Source organism: Acinonyx jubatus, chromosome X (assembly GCF_027475565.1).
Source record: "Acinonyx jubatus isolate Ajub_Pintada_27869175 chromosome X, VMU_Ajub_asm_v1.0, whole genome shotgun sequence".
NCBI lineage: Eukaryota > Metazoa > Chordata > Mammalia > Carnivora > Felidae > Acinonyx > Acinonyx jubatus.
The window spans coordinates 25973125-25997365 of NC_069389.1; the positions used below are offsets into that span (position 1 = coordinate 25973125).

The following is a 24241-nucleotide window of genomic DNA, read 5'->3' on the forward strand; positions in this document are numbered from 1 at the left end:
TCAAAGAAACACAGTGACAGTTATAGGAGAGGGGTTAAGTCATATAAAGAAACAAGGGAAGACAAGGAAAAAGCTTCATGGAAGAGATGACATTTAAACTAGGTTGCAAAGAATAGGATTTTTTTGAAATAAAAAAAATAGAAATATAAAGTTGGAAGGAACTCTAGATGTCGCGTAACCCAGTGGTTCCCAACTGGGGATGCTTTTGCCCCAAAAGGCACATTTGGAAATGTGCGGAGACAATTTAAGTTGTCATACTGGGGAGGGACGCTTCTGGCATTTTGTAGGCAGAAGCCAAGGATACTGCTCACCATCCTACAGGCCACAGACAGCTCCCGACAACAAATTACCTGGCCTCAAACGTCAATAGCGCCAAAGGTGAGAAACCCTGAATCCAGCCTCAGTATAATGTCCTTGTTTTATAGAAGATGACTGAAAGCTGCAGGGATTTGAAAAACTTGCTAAAAAGCTAAAATCACACAACCGGCCTCACAACATCTTGGCCGGCGTTTAATTCACACACACAGCCACACATGTTATTATACTAGGAAAGAGATGTTTTGTAAGAGTGGCAAAGTTTCTGTCATGTGGAAAAACTAGGTGGAAATCAAAGCTGATATTATTATTCAGTCTTTCTTGAAACGGGTCTACCAGTGGCTCAAAGAACTACAAAACCATATAAAAAATTATACCCGTACATGTTCATTATACGAGATTTATCACCTCCACAACTCTGTTATTGAGCATGGACCGAAAAGAACAATTACCACAAAAGCTAGGCAGGTGGAAGATGGACATGTGCACACAGCACACTCAATTACTCCGCAGGGCGGGTCTTTGAAACTCCACCAGCTCCAGCCACAGTCACCGAGGGTCTGGGACCTGGGTGGGATTTGCCCCTTTAGTTCAAAACCATATGCTAAGTTACCCTTCCCTTTGCTGATGAGCTTTCTAGTAACAAATTACATGTATAAAGACCTTCTCAGGGGCCTGATTTAGGGCCCAAATCCAAACACATCAAGTTTCCCGGCCATCTTTTATTTTTCCATCCTTGCTCTTCCATGCCCAAAGCGGTGAGAGGGAGGGCATGGGGTAAATACATGTTAACAGCAGTACAGATTAGATTTCGGAACGGTTTTTGGCCCTAGTAACTACCGAAATGAAGATATATATACACTCCTTACCTCTCATTTTTCGATTGCTGAAACTTCAACTAAGATGCCTTGTCCAGTTTGACACACAACAATTCACGGTGAAACGCTTGAGAAAAGGCTGCAGACACTACCCTGAAAAAACTGAAGACCAAAGAGGTTTCAATTATAAAATGTTTAAAGACAGCCTGAGCAAATGATAGTAGATAAATCAAAGGTCACGAAACAGAAAGCAGTGTTTGTACTCCTTTACTGCCTGGAATTTCAGGGAATACGTTTACATTCAATCAATACCAACAGAAAGTTCACCTGACTGCATCAGCCACCCTGCCCCTCTTCCCACTAAGTCATGTCTAGTGCCTAAGGGAGAGCCAGCAACAGCAGGGAGGACAGCCACAGCTCCTCTGAGGTTTCCGTCTTCACAGAAAGCTAGCGAGGCTGGGGGACGCCTGGGGAGCTCAGGCACTTAAGCGGCTGGCTCTTGGTTACAACTCAGGTCATGATCTCACAGTTCATGATTTCGAGCCCTGCATCAGGCCCTGTGCTGACAGCGAGGAGTCTGCTTGGGATATATTCTCTCTCTCTCTCCTTCTCCCTCTCTCACTCACTCACTCAAAACAAATAACCTTAAATTTAAAAAATTTAAAATTTTTTTAAAAAGCAAGCAACAGGAACTTTACTTGCATCCCCGGCAAACTATTGGGGGTCCCTGCAGCTCCCCATTTATACTAGTCATTAAAATGTGATGAGTTTCAGGCTCTTTAAGACCCAGAGGTCTTAAAATTTAAATGACTCCATACTGAATCTAATTTACTCTCTGGTAAAGTAAAGGCATTTTTTAAATTTCCAAACCCCCAAAGGAGCACCACACCCACACTGCAAAGCCCAACAGCAAAGGGGGTATATGGCTTTTTGTCACCTGCTCTATCTCCTCAATAGAATTCAAAATGCTCACTGAAGACTGGGAGGCCCTTCCCATAACCCAACTCACAAAATCACACATCATTCAAAAATACAGAAAAAAAAGTATTTGATCATAAGCCTCAGTGAAATAATAAATAGTCTTAGATAGAGAGGAAACAATACATACCGATCAATAATTACTTTAAATGTAAATGGACTAAAGCTCCAATAAAAAGATACAGGGTGGGTATCTACTAACAGTATGCTAGACCCACAGGGGCTGAACAAAGTGCCGGGGTACAAGCCCCCACAGAGCCAGTGTAACCTGGCCTTGGACGACCTGACGCCGGCCTGCATGAACCTGTTCGGCATTATCTTCAGCACATGCAGCCTCGTGCCCAAGGTGCAGTGGTACGCCTGGGTCACCGTCTTCTGCCCGTTCATCGGCGTGGCCAACACCTAGAGCTCTGAGGACAGTGCACGGATGATGAGCAGCCATGCTGTCCATCTCTGCCACGGTGATGTCCTATCTGCAGAACCCTCAGCCCATGACGCTCCCCCGGTGATGTCAGCAAAGGACTACTCTAGCCACCTTCCCCCAGGCCCGGCCCCCTGGCTGCTCAGCTTGCTACGTCACCTGCTGTCCTGGGTTCCCCTGAATGAGAAAGTCTCAGGGTCCACACCTGCATGGAGGGAACCTGACCCTTTCCCTGGGGTTCCACTTCAGCTGGGCAAAGAATACCCTAGGCCTACTGTTCCTGCCTACCTTCCCCAACCTGCCTGCCAGTGAGGGAGATGCTATCCACTTGTGGTTTTTTTGTTGTTGAAAACAGTGAATGATCAAGTTCTGCATTCTGGCAAAAGAAAAAAAAAAAAAAGATATAGGGTAACTTGAATAAAAAAAAAAAAAACAAGACCAGAAGCACCTGAGCGGCTTAGTCAGCTGAACCTCCGACTTCAGCTCAGGCCATGATCTCACATTCATGAGTTTAAGCTCCACATCAGGCTCTCTGCTGTCAGTGCAGAGCTCCCTTTGGATCCTCTGTCCCCGGCTCTCTCTGCCCCTCCCCCCACTCATTGTCTCTCTCCCTCTCTCTCTCTCTCTCTCTCTCTCAAAAATAAATAAAACGTGTTTAAAAAATAAAGCAAAGAACAAGACCATCCACATATGGTCTTACAAGAGACTAACTTCAGAACTAAAGGCACATGCAGAATAAAAGTGAAAGAATGGAAAAGCATCTATCATACAAATAGAAGTGAAAAGAAGAGCCAGGGTAGCAATACTTATACCAGACAAAACAGATTTTAAAACAAAAACTGTAGCAAAAGACAAAAAAAGACACTACATAAAGATAAAGGGAACAATACAAGATGATATAACAATTGTACATATCTATGCACCCAACACAGAAACACCAAAATATGTAAACCAATTATTAACAGACACAAAAGTAGAAACTAACAGTAATACAATAACAGTGGGGGAGTTTAATACCCACATACATCAACGGACAGATCATTCAGACAGAAAATTAAAAGGAGAGTGGCTTTAAATGACACACTAAACCAGATGGACCTAACAGATATACAGAACATTCTATCCAAAAACAATGAAATACACAGTCTTTTCAAGTGCACACACGGAACGTTTTCCAGAATAAATCACGTTAGGCCATAAAACAAGTCTTAATAAATTCAAGAAAAGTGAAAACACATCAACTATCTCTTCTGACCAAAATAATATGAAACCAGAAATCAATTACAAGAAAAAATCTGGAACAAAATACCAGTACATCTCTGCCCCTCACTCAGTTGCACCCTCTCTCAAGAGCAAAAAGATGCAAAAATCCTTAACAAAGTATGAGCAAACCAAGGTCAACATTACACTAAAAAAAAAAAAAAATCATACTCCAGGGATGCAAGGATGGTACAATATTCACAATTTAATGTGATACATCACAGCATCAAGAGAAAGAATAAAAATCTTTATGATCACGTCAAGAGACACACAAAAAAAGCATGTGACAGAGTACAACATCCATTCACAATAAAACTCCCAACAAAGTAGGTTTAAAGAGAACATACCTCAACATAATAAAGACCGTATATGAAAAGCCCACAACAGCATAGTGAGTGGTAAAAAAAGTGAGAGCTTTTCCTCTAAGATCAGAAATAAGACAAGGATGTCCATACTGAACACTTTTGCTCAACGTAGAACTGGAAGCCCTAGTCAGAGCAACCAGAGAAGAAGAAAAAAAAAAAAAAAAGGAACAAATTGGTAGGGAAGAAGTAAAACTCACGATTTGCAGATGACATAGGGCTATATAGAGAAAACCCTAAAGACTCCACCAAAAAAAAAAATAGAATTGATAAACGAACTTAATAAATTGCAGTCTATAAAGTACACAGAAATCTGCTGCATTTCTCTACACTAATAATGAAGTAGCAGAAAGAGAAATTAAGAAAACAATTCCATTAACAGTTGCATCAGAGAGAATAAAATACCTAGGAACAAACCTAACCAAGAAGGTGAAAAATCTGTACTCTGAACACTCTAAAACACTGATGAAAGAAACTCAAGATGACACAAATGGAAGGATACTTCATGCTCATGGATTATAATAATTAGCATTGCTAAAATATCCATACTGCCCAAAGGGTTCTCCACATTCAATGCAATCCCTATGAAAATACCAAGACCATTTTTCACAAAACTAGAATACTACTAAAATCTATATGGAACCACAAAAGACCTTGAATAGCCAAAACAATCTTGAGAAAGAACAAAGCTGGAGGTATTACAATCCCAGATTTCAAGATATATTATAAACATGTAGTAATCAAAACAGTAGAGTACCGGTACAAAAAGAGACACATAGATCAAAGAAACAGAGAGCACAGAAATAAATCCACACTTAAAAAGCCAATTAATGTATGAGAAAGGAGACAAGGGAGGCTATACGATGGGGAAAGGACAGTCTCTTCAATTAAACAGTACTGGGAAAACTGGACAGCTACATGTAAAACAGTGACACTGGACCTCTTTCTTACACCATACACCAAAATAAATTCAAAAGGGATTAAAGACCAAAGTGTGAGACCTGAAAATATAAAACTCCTAGAAGAAAACATAGGCAGTAATTTCTTTGGCATCAGCCTTAGCAACATGTTTCTAGATATGTCTCTCAGACAAGGGAAACAAAAGCAAAACTAAACTACCGGGACTACACCAAAATGAAAAGCTTTTGCCAAAAAAGAAAAGCATCAACAAAATGAAAAGGCAACCTACTGAATGGAAAAAGTTATCTGCAAATGATATTAACTGATAAGGGGCTAATATCCAAAATACATAAAGAACTAAAACTGAACACCAAAAAAACCATCTGAGGGGCACCTGGATGGCTCAAACATCCGACTTCGGCTCAGGTCATGATCTCGCGGTTCGTGAGTTCGAGCCCCACATTGGGCTCTGTGCTCACAGCTCAAAGCCTGGAGCCTATTTCGGAATCTGTAACTCCCTCTCCCTCTGTCCCTCCCCCGCTCATGCTCTGTCTCTCAAAAAACAAACAAACAAACAAACAAACGTTAAAAAAAATAATCCAATTAAAAAATGGGCAGAAGACCTAAATGGACATTTTTCCAAAGATGACATACAAATGGCCAACAGACACATGAAAAGATGCTCAATTATCAGGGAAATGCAAATCAAAATAACAATGAGATACCATTTCACACCTACCAGAAAGGCTATTATCAAAAAGACAAGGGGTGCCTGGGTGGATTCGTCAGTTAAGCATCTGACTCTGGATTTCAGGTCAGTCAGGTCATGACCTCATGGTGGTGAGATCAAGCTTCACATCAGGATCCGGGCTGATGTGGAGCCTGGTTAAGATTCTCGGTCTCCCTCTCCCTCTGCCCCTCTCTTGCTAAAGAGCGCAGGTGCTCTCAAAAGAGAGAGAGACAGACAGACAGACAGACAGACAAGAAATAACAAAAGCTGGCAAGGATGTGGAGAAAAGGGAAACTTCATGAACTGTTGGTGGAAATGTAAACAGGCATAGCCACTGTGGAAAGCGGTATGGAGTCTCCCCCCAAAAATTAAAACTAAAAATAGTATACAATACAGTAATGCCACGACCAGGCACTTACACAAAGAAAATTGAAAACACTAATCCAAAAAGATATGCACCCTTATGTTTACTGCAGCATGATTTATAATAGCCAAGATATGGAAGCAACCCAAGTGTCCATCCAGAGATGAATGAATGGAGAAGATATGGTGTGTGTGTGTGTGTGTGTGTGTGTGTGTGTGTGTGTGTGGAATACTACTCAAACATAAAAAAAAAAAAAGGTATCCTACCATTTGAGACAACATGGATGGGGACCTAGAAGGTACTTTACTAAGTGAAATAAGTCCAAGAAAGACAAATACCATAGGATTTCACTTACATATGGAATCTAAAAAGCAAAACAAACAATAAAGCACTCTTAAATAAAGAGAACAAACTGCTGGTTGCCACAAGGGAGGTGGGTGGGGAAATGGGTGAAACAAAGGGGATTAATGATGTGCAATCTTCTAATTGTAAAACAAATAAATCACTGAAATGAAAAGTAATGCAGGGAATAGAACCAGTACTATTGTGATAATGTTCTTTGGTGACAGATGGTGACTATACTTGCGGTGAGCACAGAGTAACGTACAGAATTGCTGAATCAATGTTATACACCTGAAACTAACATAATGTTATACACTAATTAAACTTCATTTTAAAAAAGGAGAAGAAAACAGTCTTCAGTTCCCCAGCAGGCAATATTAACAACTCAAGAACTGACTAGATATTGCAGGTTAACCAAGGAGCCCTAGTGAATGAGGGAAAAATTCTCCCACAGAGAAAGATTTCAGCTAATAATGGCAGAAGCGAGCAAATTAGCACAATCACAATTTTGTAACTTTTTTTATTTTTAAGTAAACTCTAGCCCCAATGTGGAACTCGAATTCACGACCCCACGATTAAAAGTCTCATGCTCAACCAGCCAGGCACCCCTCACTTTTGAAAATTTTAATTAAATAATCCTTGCAATGGTAATCGGTAGATGGTAAAAGAATTAGGTAAAAAGTGGGGCTTCATGAAGGGATCAGGAGGTTATCACCGGAGCCCTCTGACAAATCAAACTATACAAAAACACGTGTTAGGGAACTGGGGAAACTTGAACATGGACTAAGTATGGTAAGAGCTATTAAGAAATCATTATTGGGGCACCTGGCTGGCTCAGTCGGCTGAGCATCTACCTGACTTGGTGTCAGCTCAGGTCCTGTTCTCACAGTCCCTGGGATAGAGCCCCGAGTCAGGCTATGCACTAACAGGCGAGCCAGCTTGGGATTCTCTCTCTTTCTCTCTCTCTGCCCCTCTCCCACTCAGGAGTGCATGCAGGTGCAAACTCTCTCTTTCAAAATAAGTAGTTAAAAACAAAAAAGACATCCTTATCAGGTGTGTTGTGTATGCTACTGCATTGCGGTCATACAGAACAACGTGTCGTTTTATAGACATATTTAGGAATAAAACAATGTCTCGGACATGGTATAAATTCTCAGCGAAAGAGACATTTGGAAATGTTCACAAATAAAAAAGTAAAAATAAAAGCACTTAACTAATAGTCACTACAGAGTCCTTTAAGGAGAAAACATCAATGAACTCAAATTAATATTTAAAAGATCATTTTCATTATTTAGTAAAGAGACTGTAGAATAAGAAGCTAGAGATATAAAACTAATGCAAGGGTTCTTAAGGCAGTCCTGAGATAAAACCCTTAAAAAGCCAACACCATTATATTTAAGTATCAACTTAATAATCCTGTTAGTAATTATAATTATCAATATTAACATTTATAATTGATAATATTAAACATGTTAATTTAAGCACTTACTGAATTATTATATGCAAGGCTCTGCAATAAGCACTGAAGCAAGACTATGGCACCCATGCCCTGTTTTAAAGCTTCCACTTGCGCTGGTAAAAAAATAACATACTCCGTACCCCGGTCGAGGTAAAGCAAGTTTACTGAAGAAAAATAACCAAAGTAGACAAGAGAAAAGATACAGGATTTAAAAAAGAAAAGGAAAGAATGCCAATACTCTGATGAGGATATTCAAGAGATAACAGCACCGGTAGCAGTTCTAGCAATAGTTTAAAGCACGACAGGTTTGTCAGTGGGACAAGAGGGGGCACTAATGAATGAACTTCCGAGAAAAGAATCCTCAGGGATTAAAAGTAACTAGTTCTTGAAAGAAAATGGAGTAATACTGAATGTGAGGAGGCCACATCCTCATACGCTGAAATCCGTAGTAACTGAACACCATACTGACTGACTACTCCCAGTAAACAAGGGCATTTGACCTTCATAAACCTACATAACTGTTCAAAGTTACCGTAACAAGGACACGGCATGTGGAATGTAGGCACCATGTAGAAGCAGAAGCACCACCATATTTCTGGTGACACACTGACTGCAAAACGGGTCCAAGGCAGAAAAGCTTTTTGTTCTCCCAAAGATTCAGATGATCAGAGCAAACAAGATTTTGGCTAGGATCTTCATCAAGGGTGATTACAGAAGGAAAAGAAGCCTTACAGAAGATACCCAGTAAGGGAGTTAGAGGGTTTCAGTTTAGCCATATGAATGACAAGGATGGCAAATGTGTTGGAAAGAAAAGAGGTATCTTTTTTGCAACTGGAAAAACGGAGGCACGTCTAAAGACGGGGAAAGAGACTGATGGTACACGTGGGGATGAAAAAGGACTAGTGACAAAGCAAGCTTTCCAAAAGGACAGAGGAGTTGGCAAATTCCAGAGCCAGTGGAATCATGAACTAGAAATGGGGGGGGGGGGGGCTACTGAGGATGGGATATGAAAGAGTAATCTCCCCATTGTCCCAATCTTTAGGACATGAGTCATGAAGTCACTGTATCATTTAGTTTACAGGAAGAAGAAAGCAGAACATGACAAAACTGGGACATCAGTGAGTATGCATAGGCAAGCGTTAACTGGTCACAAGAGGTAAAAAATGCCCAAGTGGTCCCAGACAAAGAACATATGCCATTAGCCAGGTGTGGGGCCACAACAAGTCACTTAACTTCCCTCAGGCTTTGTTTCCTATTTTTTTGCTTAAAACTGCCTAACCATCGCACCTCACAAGGCTCCTGCGGAAATTACACAAAGAAGGAAAATGGTTCTCACCTGTAAAGAACCACATTCGTTCCCAAGGCTGTCTGAGAGCTCTCACAGGACAGCAAAGAGGAATCTCAGCAGAAATATATCCGTGTTTCCTATTTCAAAAGGACAGATATGTATTATACCTACAAACAGGTCAACTATGACAGATGTAATGATGGTACGAGCACGGCTGGGAAAGCTTTCTTTTACATGACAGAAAAAATTAGCTGATACTGTGCCACCCAATAGCCATTAAGAGGGATTTCATGTTCCAAGAGTAACTCCAGACACTATTTTTTTTTTTTAATGTTTATTTTGAGGGGCACCTGGGTGGCTCAGTTGGTTAAGCGGCCGACTTCGGCTCAGGTCACGATCTCACACCTCGAAGGCCCCTGAGTTTGAGCCCCATGTCAGGTTCCGTGCTGACAGCTCGGGGCCCGGAGCCTGCTTCCGATTCTGTGTCTCCCTCTCTCTCTGCCCCTCCTCTGCTCACGCTCTGTCTCTCTCTCAAAGTAAATATATATATTTTTAATGTTTATTTATTTTTCAGAGAGAGAAAGGAAAGACAGAGCGCGAACAGGGGAGGGGCAGAGAGAGAGGGGGAGACAGCCTCGGAAGTAGGCTCCAGGCTCTGAGCTGTCAGCTCACCGCCCGACGTGGGGCTCAAACTCACGAACCGTGAGACCGTGACCTGAGCCGAAATCGGACACTCAACCTACCGAGTCACCCAGGCGCCCCCCTCCAGACACTATTTTTAGCTGAAACTGAAAATACAACAAATCTGTCCATTGTCAGGATCTAGAAACTGCCTAAGGTTGAAGGGACTTAAAATGCTGCTGAGTATTGTTATAATTTTATTTAGATTTATACACACGCATAGACACAGAATATAAACTTTTAACATAAATCTACAAAACTAGCCAAGTGAGTACAATTCCGTAAAACCAAACTTAAAGAGAACTAGCGGCTGAGTCTGAAGTCTTAGAGAAACACGTCCAAGGCGTACTCTGCCATGAAGAGCCAACAGGACTTCCTCTCTCAGTTACAGCACATTAGGGGATTTGAACCAACCTGCCTGCTGAAGACCTATAAATAGAGCTGCACAAAATGTAAGAAACGACTATCTTAAAGGACTGAAGAGCCAACAGGATAGTGCTTTCAGATGGATTAGAGGACCAGAAAATTCAGAGAGGTGACCCCAACAATCCAAAAGAAACCAGAAGCTAAACTGCATCGGACAGCCTGACAGGCTTTAAGGGACAAAAGGAAAATCCTCCCCCCAGCTTCAGGTTAGGAACCTGAAGATCACCACCTTAGAAGTAAGGGTGAACCAGAAATGAATCAGTCCATACACTGAATGCACTCTGGCTTTGAGTCATCTGGTTGGCCCAGAAAAATCTTGACAGAGATTAGACTAAGTAATCCTGGATTCCCTCAAGCAGATGCCACAAAAATAAATCCTTTCTGGAAGAGATCATCCCTGGTCACAAATAATTTGTCAAATAACTCTTCAAATCCAATGCCCAGCATACAATTAAAGACAACAGAGCACTTGAGGAGACAAGAAAGCAGGATCAAAAGCCATAGAAAGAGCAAACAACAAAAAGAGATTCACAGGAACTCCAGATACTGGAATTACCAAACAGAAAAAATTTTTTTTCAAACAAAATTTTAAATTACAATTTAATCTCAGTAATCAACTAAAAAACCATAGTAAGTGACATAATCGATTTTTAAAAGAAGCAAAAAGTTACTGAAAAATACAAAAACTAAAATTATGAATTCAAGAAAGAGGTTTAACAGTCAGTGAGAGAGTAAATCAGACAGTGGAGAGAGTACCTCAAAGGATAGATTGGTGGGAAAAAAGCTCAGAATGAAGAGAGGGTAAGAAACATGAAAATACAGTAGAAGGTCCACCACACAACACAGTTAACTGGAATCCAGAAGAGGTAGTATGGGGCGCAAGCAATATATAGCTAAAATTTTCCAATAATGATGAATAATGTCAAACCACAAACTTAAGATTCTCGATGAATTCCTAGCAGACAATCAACAAAGAAACACTTAAAACTGTCCTGTGGGGTGGGGTGGGGGGAATTACTTTCTTTTGTTTTTTTTTTTTTTTTAATGTTTATTTTTGAGAGAGAGAGAGAGAGAGAGAGCGCGCGCGCGTGCGCATGCGAGCAGCGGAGGGGCAGAACAAGAGAGGGACACAATCCGAAGCAGTCTCCAGGCTCTGAGCTGTCAGTACATAGCCCAACGCGGGGCTCAAACTCATAAGCCGTGAGATCATGACCTGAGCTTAACCAACTGAGCCACCCAGGCACCCCAAGATAGCTTAGTTTGCAACAATATAAATCAAAGCTAATAAAACAATCTCTAAGGAGCAGAAAGAAAAACTGCCAACCTAGTATTCCAGTGCAGAGAAAATATCCACCAAAAATGGAAATGAAGGGGCTCCTAGGTGGCTCAGTCCGTTGTGTTCAACTCTTGATTTCGGCTCCAGTCATGATCTCACAGTGTGTGGGTTCCAGCCCTGCATCAGGCCCTGTGCTGACTGTGCAGAGCCTGGTGGGGATTCTTGATCTTTCTCTCTCTGCACCACCCCGCCCCCCATCAAAACAAATAAACATTAAAGAAATGGAAATGAAGTATATTCTCAAATAAAAACAAAGTTCACTTCCAGCAAACCCCACTCAGAAATCACAAAGCAAAAGAAAACCGATCCAAATTGGAAGCTCAGAGATGCAGAAAAGAATGAAGAACCATGCAAGTGTTAAGGAAATGGGTTTAAAATCTAATGGAACACTGTATAAAATACTGTCTTGTGGAGTTTAAAATGCATATAGAAACTTAACTCCAAACTCATTATGTATATTAAATATGTATGCCTTTTGTAAAAAAAAAAAATTTACAGAAAATGAAATTACAGGACAAAGCATGTATGTCAGGAGGTGGTTAAATGGAACTAAGGAGTTTTAATGTTCTTGCTTCAACCAAGAGGAAAGTGAAAGTATCACTTAACACTAGACTTTGATAAATCAAATACACATGCTGTACATGCTGGGGTAATCACAAAAAGAATTAAAATAAATATGTGGTATTTGAACCAATAATGGAAAAACTGATACAAAAATAACGGAAGAGAAAAAGAAATACAGAACAGGTAAACTGGAATGTTCAGAAATGCTGGAAGTAATCTCAAAATAACAGTAATCATATTAAATGTGAATCAATTAAATGTTCAAAAAAAAAAAGAAAAGAAAGAAAGATTATCAGACTGGATTTAAAAAAATCCCTACAAATAGAGGTTGTTTTCAAGAGAGTCACCTAAAATATAACACAAAAAGATTAAAAGGAAAAGGAAAGAAAAATACATCATGCAAACATGAGCCACAATAAAGATGCAACAGCTAAATTAGTTTCAGACACCAAACAGACATCAAAGAAAAAGCATCCCTATAGTTAAAAGAGTCACTTCAAAAATGATAAAATGTTGGGGCGCCTGCGGTGGCTCAGTCGGTTAAGCGTCTGACTTCAGCTCAGGTCACGATCTCGCGGTTGGTGAGTTCGAGCCCCGCGTTGGGCTCTGGGCTGATGGCTCAGAGCCTGGAGCCTGTTTCAGATTCTGTGTCTCCCTCTCTCTGACCCTCCCACATTCATGCTCTGTCTCTCTCTGTCTCAAAAATAAATAAACGTTAAAAAAAAAAAAGAGAGAGAAGTTATCTAAGGAAAATGTGATAAAGCCAGAAACCAATTACAAAATATGGATACTTCGAAAATTCTCATTATTACTAGAATTTAAGAAATATTTTTAAAAAATATTTATCTATTTTGAGAAAGAGAGAGAACACGTGTGGGGAAGGAGTAGAGAGAGAAGGAAACAGAATTGCAAGCAGGCTCTGTGCTGACAGCACAGAACCCAACACAGGGCTCGATCTCACAAACTGTGAAATCATGACCTGAGCTGAAATCAAGGGTCAAATGCTTAACTGACTGAGCCACCCACACGGCCCAAGAAGTACAGTTTTCAATAACTCGCTGATCAAAGAAGAAACTGCAATGGAAATTAGAAAATGATGTGAAATAATGAAAATATTACCTATCAAAAATTATGGGATTCAGGTAAAGCAATACTTGAACATGAAATGATAGTTTTAAATCCCTGTGTTGGAAATGAGGTTGCGAATTAATACCTAACTACCACTGTTAAGCAGTAAGAAAAGCAAAATAAACTCTAAAGTAAAAGGAAATAGTGCGCATAAAAGCAGATATTAACAAAATATAGTGTTTTGGGGGGAAAATTACTATTAATTGCTAAACCTCCCCATGCAAATTATTTTTAAAAAGCAGGAAAAGATACATTTACTCAGTAGTAAGAATGAAAAATGCCCGAGAGATGAAAATATACATTTGGACAAAAACTTGTACATGAATGTTCATGACAGCATTATTCATGATGGCCAAAAAGTAAAAACCACCCAAATGTCCATCAACTGATGAATGAATAAAATGATATATCCACCCAGTGTACTATTTTCTCGCAATTAAAATATAAAACTGACACATGCTACAATACAGATGAAACTTAGCATTATGCTCAGTGAAAGAAGCCGGTCACAAAGTAGCACATATTGTATGATTCCATTTATATGAAGATTTCAGAAGAAACAAATCTATAGGGGGCAAAAAAGATTTGTAATTACCTAGGACTGATGAGGAGGGAAGGGGCTGGGGGATAATAGGGAATGAATGCTAATGTTCTAAAATTGCTTATGATGATGGTGGACAACTGTGTGAATGTATTAAAAACCACTACATTGTACGTTCAAGTCTATTTAAAAAAAACAAAAAATAAAAGGGAGTTTTATCACTAAGCCATCCGTACACATTAAATGATAAAAGAGTATAACCGTAATGCCAATACATTTGGAACTTCAGCTAAAACAAATTTTAATAAATATGAGATTTACCAAATGGTTATAAGAATAAAGCCATATTCAGCATCTTTTCCCAACTACAATTGTATGAAACTAGAAACCAACTGCAAGAACAAAAACAGCAAATTCACAAATACTGAAGTAATGTGTCAACAAAGAACTCGAAAGAGAAAAAAAAAAATACCATGAGACAGCTATGTACACATTTAATGCAATCCCTACCAAAATTACCACCAGCATTTTTCACAGAGCTAGAACAACCCACCCTAAAATTTGTATGGAATCACAAAAGACCCCAAATTGCCAAAGCAATGTTCAAAAAGCAAAGCAAAGCTAGAGGCATCACAACTCCGGACTTCAAGCTGTATTACAAAGCTGTAGACATCAAGTCAGTATGGTACTGACACAAAACAGACACATAGATCCATATAACAGAATAGAAAACCCAGAAATGAACCCCCAATTATACAATTAGTCTTCAACAAAACAAGAACGAATACCCAATGGGAATAAGACAGTCTCTTCAACAAATGGTGGTGGGAAAAGTGGACAGCAACAGGCAGAAGAATGAAACTAGACCACTTTCTGACACCATACACAAAAATGAATTCAAAATGGATAAAAAACCTAAACATGAGACCTGAAACGACAAAAATCCTAGAAAAGAACACAAGCAGTAACTTCTTTGACATCAGCCACAGTTAACGTCTTTCTAGATATGTCTAAGGAAGGGAAACAAAAGCCAAAGACAACTCTGGTGACTATATCAAAACAAAAACCTCTGCACAGCAAAGAAAACAATAAAACTAAAAGGCAACCTACTGAATGGGAGAAAACATTTGCAAATGATGTACCTGATAAAGGGTTAGTATCCAAAGTATAACTTATAAAACTCAACATCTGGAACACCTGGGTGGCTCGGTTGGTTAAATGTCCAACTCTTGGTTTCAGCTCAGGTCATGATCTCACAGTCTGAGGGTTTGAGCCCCATTTCAGGCTCTGCACTGGTGGTGCGGAGCCTGCTTGGGATTCTCTCTCTCTCTGCCCTTCACCCAGATGCATGTGCTCTCTCAAAATAAACTAAAAAAACAAAAACAAAAAAACCCTCAATACTCAAGGGGCAACTGGGTGGCTCAGTCAGTTGACTGTCTGACTCTTAATCTCAGCTCAGGTCATAATCTCACAGGTCCTGGGATGGAGCCCCGTGCTGGGCTCTGAACTGAATGCACAGAGCCTGCTTGGGATTTTCTCTCTCCCCCTCTCTCTGCCCCCTCCCCTGCTCATGCTCAGTCTCGTACTCTCTCTCAAACATTAAAAAAAAAAAAAAACCTCAAAAACGAATAATCCAATTAAAAAACAGGCAGAAGACACGAATACACATTTTTCCAAAGTAGACATACAGATGGCAAAAGACACATGAAAAGATGCTCAACATGACTGATCATCAGAGAAATGCAAATTAAAACTACAATGATGTATCACTTCACACCTGTCAGAATGGCTAAACTCAACAATACAAGAAACAACAGGTGTTGGCAAGAATGAAAATAAAGGGGAACCCTCTTGCACTGTTGGTGGGAATGGAAACCCGGACAGCCACCCTGGAAAATAGTATGGAAGTTCCTGGAATATATAATGAAATATTACTCAGCTAAAAAAAAAAAAAAAAAAAAAAAAAAAAGAATGAAATCTTGCCATTTGCAACGACATGGGTGGAGCTAGAGAATATTATGCTAAGCTAAATAAATCAGAGAAAGACAAACAGCTTATGATTTCACTCATGTGGAATTTAAGAAACAAATGAGCAAAGGAAAAAAAAGAAGAGAGAGAGGCAAACCAAGAAACAGACTCTTAATTATAGAGAACAAACTGATGATTACCAGAGGGGAGGTGGATGGAAGGATGGGTGAAATTGGTGGTGGGGATTAAGCAGGGCACTTGTGATGAGCATCAGGTGACGCATGGAAGGGGTGACCTATATTGTACACCTGAAATTAATACTACAGTGTGTGTTAACTAGAATTTAAATAAAAATTTTTAAAAAGTACCTTGAGTCAAATGAAAATGTAAAATACAATATACCAAGATTTATGCAATGCAGCAAAAGCAGTTCTAACAGAAAAGTTCAAAGCAACAAATACCTATATATATTTTTAAAAAAGAGAAAGGAAAGGAAAAGGAAAAGGAAAAGGAAAAGGAAAAGGAAAAGGAAAGGAAAGGAAAGGAAAGGAAAGGAAAGGAAAGGAAAAGAGAAGAAAAAAGAAAAAAGGAAGCTCTCAAACAGCTTAACATATCTCAAGGAACTGGGACAGGGTGGGGGCAAGTCCAGACTCAGGACAATGAAGGATAACAAAGAACAAACCAGAAACACGTGAAATAAAGACAAAAGAAACAACAGTAAAGATCAATAAAACTAAGAGCTGGTTCTGCGGAAAAAATAGAGAACCGTTAGCTAGACTCAACAACAATAAAAAGAGGGCTCAAATACATAAAAATAGAAATCAAACAATACATTACAACAGATACCACAGAAATACAAAGGATCATAAGAGACTACAATGAACAATTACATGCAAACAACCTGAAAAACCTAGACGAAATGGATAAATTCCTAGAAACATGCAACCTTGTAAGACTCAATCATGAAAGAATAAGTGGAACAATTACTAGGAAGATTGAATTGATAATCAAAAACCTCCCAATGAGCAAAACGCCAGGACAGTGACACTAGTGAATTCTACCATTCCAAGAACACCAATCATTCTCAAACTCTTCCCCCCAAAATAGAACACTTCCAGACTCATTTCATAAGGCCAGCATTATTCTGATACCAAAACTAGACAAGGACACCACAACTGAATAAAACTATAAGCCAGTATCATTGATGAACATAGATGCAAAATCCTCAACAAAATATTAACAAACCAAATTCAACAATACGTGAAAAAGACCATACACCAGAATCAATGGGATTTATTCCAGGCACACAAGAATGCAAATAAACCAACGTTATGTATCACATTAAGAAAATAAAGGATAAAAATCATATGATCATCCCAATAGGTGCAAAAAAAAAAAATTCAACATCCTTTTATGATAAAAACTCTGAACAAAGTGGGTATAAAGGGAACACACCTCAATATAACAAAGGACATGTATGACAAGCTCTCAGCTAATATCATACTCCAACGGTAAATAGCTCAAAGCTTCTCCTCTAAGATCAGGAACAACACAAGATGCCCACTCTCACCACTTTGATTCAACATAGTATCAGAAATCTTAGCAGAGCAATTAAGCAAGAAAAAAATAAAAAGCATTCAATTGTTAAGGAAAAAGTAAAAACTTGTCACTATCTGCAGATGACATGATATTATGTAGAGAAAACCCTAAAGACTCCACCAAAAAATTGTTAGAACTAACGAACGAATTCAGTACTTGCAGAAAACAAAATCAATACACGGAAATCTGTTGCATTTCTATTAACTAATAACAAACTATAAGAGAAATTAAGAAAACAATCCGATTTACAATTACATCAAAAAGAATAAAATATGTAGGAAAATAATTTAAAGAGGTGAAAGACCTGCCCATACACTGAAAATTATAAGACACTGATGAGAGAAAGGGAAGACACAAATAAACGGGAAGATATTCCACGCTCATAGATCGGAAGAATATTGTGAAAATGTCCATAACCATCCAAAGCAATCTACAGAGTCAATGCAATCCCTATCAAAATACCAGTGGCAGTTTTCATACAAATAGAACAATCCTAAAATGTGTAGGACTGACCTCAAAAGGACCCCAAAATGGCCAAAGCAATCTTGAGAAAAAGGAACAAGGCTGAAGGCATCAAACTCCAGGATTTCAAACTATATTACAAAGCTATAATCATCAAAACAGCATGGTATTGGCATAAAAACAAACACACAGACCAACAGAACAGAATAGACAGCTGAGAAATAAACTGAAGCATATATGGTCAATTAATTTATGACAAGGGAGCCAAGAACACACAGGGAAGGAAGGAGAGTCTCTTTGATAATCTCTTGGCAGGTTGCTTCAGATTCTGTCTCCCTCTCTCTGCCCCTTCCCCACTCACACTCTATCTCTCTCAAAAATAAACAAATATGAAAAGAAAAATTAAGAAAAGAAAAAAGAATGGGGCACCTGGGTGGCTCAGTCAGTTAAGGGTCCAACTTCGGCTCAGGTCATGATCCCACGGTTAGTGAGTTTGAGCCCCACGTCGGGCTCTGTGCTAACAGCCCACAGCCTGGAGACTGCTTCACATTCTGTGTCTCTGTCTCTCTCTGTCCCTCCCCCGCTCATGCTCTGTCTCTGTCTCTCTCTCTCTCTCTCTCTCTCTCTCTCAAAAATAAACACTTTTAAAAAATTTTAAAAATATAACGTCTGTCAGGAAAACTGGACAGCTACAGGCAAAGAATGAAACTGGATCACTATCTTACCCCATATGCAAAAATGAACTCAAAATCGATTAAAGACTTGAACATATAACACACGAAACCATAAAACTTCTAGAAGAGAACATAGGCAGTAATAAACTTGACATCAGAGTTGGTGATGATTTTTCTCAATCTGGCTCCAAAAGCAAAAGGCAACAAAAAGCAAAGCAAACAAGCGGGACTACACCTAACTAAAAGGCTGCTGCAGAGCAAAGGAAATCATCAACAAAAATGAAAAGACAACCTACTGAAAGGGAGAAAATATTTGCAAATCAGATCTCTGAGAAGAACTCCTACAACTCAACAGTAAAAAACAAACAACCTAATTTAAAAATGGGCAGAAGTTCTGAATAGTCAGTTTTCTAAACAAGGCATGCAGATGGCCAAAAGCTACATGAAAAGATGCTCAACTTCACTAATGATCAGGGAAATGCAAATCAATTGGCTCAGTTGGTAGAGCACGTGGCTCTTGATCTCAGGGTCATGAGTTTGATACCCACATTGGGCACAGAGGTTACTTCAAAAAAAGAAAAAAATGGAAAAAAAACCCACAATGAGATAATATCTCACAGCTGTCACAATGCCTAATGTTGGGGTGTCTGGGTGGCTCAGTTGGTTAAGCATCCAACTCTTGATTTTGGCTCAGGTGATGATCTTGTGGTTCATGAGATCAAGTCCCATGTCAGGCTTTGGGCGCTAACAGCGCAGAGCCTGCTTGGGATTCTCTCTCTCTCTCTCTCTCTCTCTCTCTCTTTTCAAAATAAATACTAAATAGGGGCGCCTGGGTGGCTCAGTCGGTTGGGCATCTGACTTCGACTCAGGTCATGATCTCACGGTTCCTGAGTTCAAGCCCCGCGTCGGTCTCTGCGCTGACAGCTCAGAGCCCGGCGCCTGCTTCAGATTCCATGTCTCCCTCTCACTCTGCACCTCCCCTGCCTGTGGCCTCAGTCAGTCTCTCTCTCTCTCTCTCAAAAATAAATAAAGATTTTTGAAAAAAAGTCTTCATCAAAAGAAAAAAATTAGAGTAATAACTATGTACGGTGACAGATGTTAGCTAAACTTATTGTGGTGAACATTTTGCAATATATACAAATATGGAATCATTGTGTTGTGGGCCTGGAACTAAACTGGTATGTTATACGGGGCGCCTGGATGGCTCAGTCGGTTAAGCGTCTGACTTTGGCGCAGGTCATGTTCTCAGGGTTCGTGAGTTCAAGCCCCACACTGGGCTCTCAGCTGACAGCTCAGAGCCTGGAGCCTGCTTCGGATTCTAGGTCTCCCTCTCTCTGCACCTCCCCCGCTCATGCAATGTCTCTGTCTCTCTCTCTCTCTCTCTCAAAAGTAAACATTAACTTTTTTAAATAAATAAATAAGTGGTATGTTATAGGTTATGTTTATACCTCAATTAAAAAAACCAAAAAAACAAAAAAACCCTGAAGTATACTACTACTACTTTAAAAATTCAATCTGTACTTAAAACCTTTCTGACAAAGCAAACTCTAGGTCTAAATGGCTTCAGGACTCAGTTCTATCATAACTTTAAAGAAGAAATAAAACCAATCTTATCACACTCTCTGAGAAGATACAGTATACAACTATACACAGTATATAAATAAGTCCCACATTCATAATGTTGCCCAAGAGTATACTAGGATTCCATTTATATGAAGCACAAAAGTAGGCAAAACTATATGATGTTAAATGTCAGGAAAATGGTGAAGGAAAGTAAAAGGTACAAACTTCCGGTTATTTAAAAAAAAAAAAAAAAGGTCAGGGAAATGACTGGGGGTGTAGGGTAGTAAGTGATCAGACAGGCACACAGAGGAGCTTCTACATGACTGATAATGTTCACTTTCTTGATCTGGGACAAAAGTGTGCTCGGTAAAAATTCACTGAGCTGTTTACCACTGACATATGCTTTCTGCACATTTAGTGAACTTTTAATAAGTTCTTTTTTAAGTATGAAGGAGTACTTATTTTTCAAAATCTGTTAAAGGATGGGGGAGTAAAAAAGTCTGAAGTTCACTGCTTCAGGGCAAAGAAATCAAATAACTAACAAGAACTTCAAAAGCAGGTATCAGACAACATGCTAACTAGCAAAAAGTATTCACAGAGGTGCCAAACCAGCTAGGAACTCTCAAACTTACAGTAAAATTGGTTTGATACTACTCAAATCCAAAAAGGTAAATTGATTTATATCTAGACTTAGTGAGTAGTATTGGTTCATACAGATCCAGGACAAGCCACTTGATATTTTTATTAAGTAAGAAGGTCTTTGAAATGTTAGAAATCAACTAACAGACTCACACCTATAGTCAAATCTCCTAATTTTATAAATGAAGAAAACAAACTCCTTTGAGTCGGGCGATTTGTCCAAGGTCAGAAGCAGCTCTCCCTAAGTAAAAACAAAGTTATTTAATTAAGTTCATCACTCTCCCAATTTCTTTAAGTTCTAGAGGATTGCCACCCAGCAAGAGAATTTGTTTACTGGCAGTGTCCCTCAATAAGGCTATATTCAATTTAAACATTTTCAGCCAAGTGTTACCAACTCAAAATTAATTTCTGTGCCATCCAAGACTTATAGCCAAAAGCTATTTCTGGAGCAGAAAAGATAAGACTTTCTAAAAGTAAAGTTCACGATGTGCAACCAACCGATAACTTTCTGTTTACACTAAATAACTCTGTGTGGCATGCGTCATCATTTAGAATGACAATGGCACCTATAGCATAAAGTGTCCCTGAAAAAGACCAAAATAACCAATAATGATCATAACCTGAAATCCGTACACAGTGAAAAAAAAAAAAGTGCTAAATCTGTGACAATAAATTTTTGTACTAACTTAATATTAATTTTCTTATTAAATCAGTTTTAAAAAATTAACTTCTACAATTCATTCCAGTTAACTTCTATATCCAATATGAAGAAAGTATGCTTTCTATGTAACTTTAACATTTTTAAATTTTTTTTATTTTACAGAGAGAGAACATGAGCAGGGAGGGGCAGAGAAATAGAGAAAGAAAAAGAGAGAGAGAGAGAGAGAGAGAGAGAGAGAGAGAGAGAATTTCAACCAGGATCCTGACATGGGGTTCGATCCTACCACCTTGGGATGATGAGCCAAATTCAAGAGTTGGACGCTGAACCGAATGAACCACCGAGGCACGAACCACCGAGGCACCCCAACTTTATCAGCTGGAAAAGAATGGCTTGTCATCGTGAAGCTAACCCCATCAAAAGTGTACGCATACAACAACCCATTTAGTCCTGTAAAAACATAGTTTTAAATCCTATACATGCTTTGGTCTCCACTCTATCTCCATAGCATTCTTTCCACTATCATAGGACTCTCTCTTTTTATTTCAAACTATAAAGTTCAGCACCAAGATGTATCCCTACACTTGGCAATCCCCAGGGAAACGCCTGGCCTTCTGAAGATCTGCAGAAAACTTAATACACAACATGGTTTTAGGGCCACAGACACTTATTCACTAAAGAAATGGGAGGTCTTAATGATATAAATACAAACATTAAAAGTGACTTAACAGGGGTGCCTGGGTGGCTCTGTCTCTCTATGTCTCTCGAAAAATAAATAAATGTAAAAAAAAAAAAAAAAGAAAAAGAAAAAAAATCACTTAACAATTGGGGAGCCTGGGTGGCTCAGTCGGTTGAGCTTCCGGCTTCGGTTCAGGTCGTGATCTCGCAGTTCGTGGGTTCTCTCTCTCAAAAATAAACATTAAAAAAAAAAAAAATTCTAATGACTTAACAACTAATGCAACATGGTATCCTGGATTGGATCCTGGCACAGAAGAAGGACATTACTGGAAAAGCTAATGAAATCAAATAAAATTGCAGTTTAGTTGATAGAAATGTACCAATGTTAATGTCTTTAGTTTTGACAAATATACCATGGTTCCGTATACCTGGGTGAAGGGTATATGGAAACTCTGTACCGTCTTTGCAACTTTTCCGTAAATCTAAAGTTATTTCAAAATAAAAAGCTTACTGAAAAAGAAAATTTTGACAGCAAAAACTACTAAAAGTTGAGAAATTTTACATCAATTCTAAAACAATCAAAATGTCCAGTCAGTACCTTCACAAGGCCTAAACAGGTGAGATGGGCACATTTATGAAAAGACTTTAAAAAAGTGTTACCTATTTTTCCAATATTACTAAATAAAGCCTGGAAAAGCTTCAAAGAAAAAAAGAAGATGCTTACGTTAGGCAGGTATGAAAATGAAAAGCTATGAAACCATTTCTCAGTGGAAAGGGGGAACAATACTATTTAAGTATAGAAGACAGAGGCAGTGGACAGCCAAGCAGAGAGGGGTATTTTAGAGGCTGTAACACAGTAACACTTAATAATAAATATAAGTGTAACATTACTTGTGCACTGGCCTATGGGCTAGCTGGTATTTTAAGTGCTTCATATATATTACCACGCCGAACCCTCCCAAGAACCTATAAGGTAGGCAGTACAGTACTAATAAGTACAATCTACAGATGAGAGAAGTTCTGTAAGTGAAGGAACAGAGGTTTGAGGGCAACCGCTATACTAAACAGCCTTTTGAAGACCCACACCAGGAAAAAAGTTCGGCCTTCTAGAGACTAGGTCCCACTACTCACCCCGTCCTCTGCATCCGCTAGAGAAGCAAGCCCTCTGCCCACAACTTGGGAGTCCTTGCTAGGATCCTGGAGGAATGTGACTCCCCCATCCCATCTTCAAGATTGTATTCATAATCTTACAGTACCTCCTGCACTCAATGCAGACTCTTGTTGAGACACTGTTATACAAAGAAGTTAGTTTGTATACCACTATCAGTCTTCAAATTCAGATATGTGGGACTGGCCTGGGAATCTGAAGGCCTTACGTGACATTATCTCTGTGAGAAAATGGTGATGAATTGCAAAAAAATAGTCCTATAAATGGACCATTTAGAAACTGAGGCTCCCTCCACACAGAATTTGGCCTTATAGATGCCGAGATAATTAAATGAATTTTAATAAAAGACACTGCAGTTACTCACACAATCCAGTTTTGCTCATATATCAAGGCGGCACAGTTTCTTATACTTAACATAATAGGAATGGTGTTACTGAAAGAAATTAGCTCAATATTTTACGCATTTCCTATACTACAGCCAATTTTGGATGTATCCAGCAGTTAATATGCTGCTCTCCCTGCCCCCCGCCATCAGCTTTGCGCTAAAAAGGACTACCCAGGGGCGCCTGGGTGGCTCGGTTGAGCATCCGACTCTTGACTTCAGCTCAAGTCTCATGGGACCCCAGGGACAGGGGATCCAGCGCTGCGTCAGGCTGCACACTGAGCATGGAGCCTGCTTCAGATTCTCTCTCTCTCTCTGCCTCCGCCCTTCTCCCATACTCACGCGCTCTCTCTCCCACTAAAAGAAACAAATAAGGGGCGCCTGGGTGGCTCAGTCTGTTGGGCGTCCGGCCTTGGCTCAGGTCATGATCTCATGGTTTGTGAGTTCGAGCCCCGCGTCAGCTCCGTGCTGACAGCTCCGAGCCCGGAGCCCGCTTCCGATTCCGTCTCCCTCTCTCTCTGCCCCTCCCCTGCTCAC

At 39.5% G+C, this 24241-nt stretch overlaps 1 protein-coding gene and 1 pseudogene across 2 annotated transcripts in view; one reads left to right on the plus strand and one right to left on the minus strand.

The window, feature by feature from the left end:
- TAB3 (TGF-beta activated kinase 1 (MAP3K7) binding protein 3) overlaps positions 1-24241 on the minus strand; it is an 86192-nt gene that overhangs the window by 56755 nt on the left and 5196 nt on the right. The window contains exons 1-2 of one of the 2 annotated variants that reach the window (XM_053202219.1): positions 9286-9741; positions 1185-1295 (exon numbers count right to left, since the gene is read on the minus strand). The gene's annotated coding sequence lies outside the window, so the exon portion shown is untranslated. Of the gene's footprint in view, positions 1-1184; positions 1296-9285; positions 9742-24241 lie in introns of those variants that run through there. The other variant, XM_053202218.1, reaches the window with a different exon arrangement.
- LOC128311432 (PAT complex subunit Asterix-like) lies at positions 168-2620 on the plus strand (annotated as a pseudogene).